General features: G+C 51.4%; 1 pseudogene; it reads left to right on the top strand.

The window, feature by feature from the left end:
* The first annotated feature begins 312 nt into the window (after window positions 1–312).
* LOC124712725 lies at window positions 313–429 on the top strand (annotated as a pseudogene).
* The last annotated feature ends 372 nt before the right edge of the window (window positions 430–801 follow it).

The raw sequence follows: 801 nt of genomic DNA, 5'->3' as shown, positions 1-801 counted from the left end.
ACACACTAAAATACGACGTTTAAAAACTTTGAAAGAGGAGAAACATGCTCTTTTCTTTCCTTAGGATACCTGACGAGTCTGCAGAAAACACACACAGCCGGGGAATTAAAACAAAGTAATAATTAAAGTTTCCAAACTATTCGTGGGACCCTGGCCAACACTCAGCGACTCTGCCACGGAGAGACAAACTCTGAAGAAGAAGGTGGAACGCTTTGTGAGGAATCAACGTCAAGACTGTCCGATTGGGTACCAAACCCACGTCTTACGCAACGCAGTCTCCCGAAAATAGACCGAGTTTCTTCTTAATTTTAAGGCAACGGCCTTGCCGCAGTGGATACACCGGTTCCCGTGAGATCACCGAAGTTAAGCGCTGTTGGGCGTGGCCGGCACTTGGATGGGTGACCATCCAGCCGCCATGCGCTGTTGCCATTTTTCGGGGTGCACTCAGCCTCGTGATGCCAATTGAGGAGCTACTCGACCAAATAGTAGCGGCTTCGGTCAAGAATACCATCATAACGACCGGGAGAGCGGTGTGCTGACCCCGTGCCCCTCCTATCCGCATCCTCCTCGGAGGATGACACGGCGGTCGGATGGTCCCGGTAGGCCACTCGTGGCCTGAAGACGGAGTGAATTTTTTCTTCTTAATTTGCAGAGAGAAAGAAAGAGAGAGAGAGAGAGAGAGAGAGAGAGAGAGAAAGTAGTAGTAGTAGTAGTAGTAGTAGTAGTAGAACGCAAAGCGATACGCACAAACCCGCGTGCCTCCGTCACGACTGCCGGCGACGTAGCGGCGGAGCGCGGGCT

The sequence above is a fragment of the Schistocerca piceifrons genome, chromosome 8, assembly GCF_021461385.2.
Source record: "Schistocerca piceifrons isolate TAMUIC-IGC-003096 chromosome 8, iqSchPice1.1, whole genome shotgun sequence".
Lineage (NCBI taxonomy): Eukaryota > Metazoa > Arthropoda > Insecta > Orthoptera > Acrididae > Schistocerca > Schistocerca piceifrons.
This window is presented reverse-complemented; position numbering and strand designations above follow the sequence as displayed.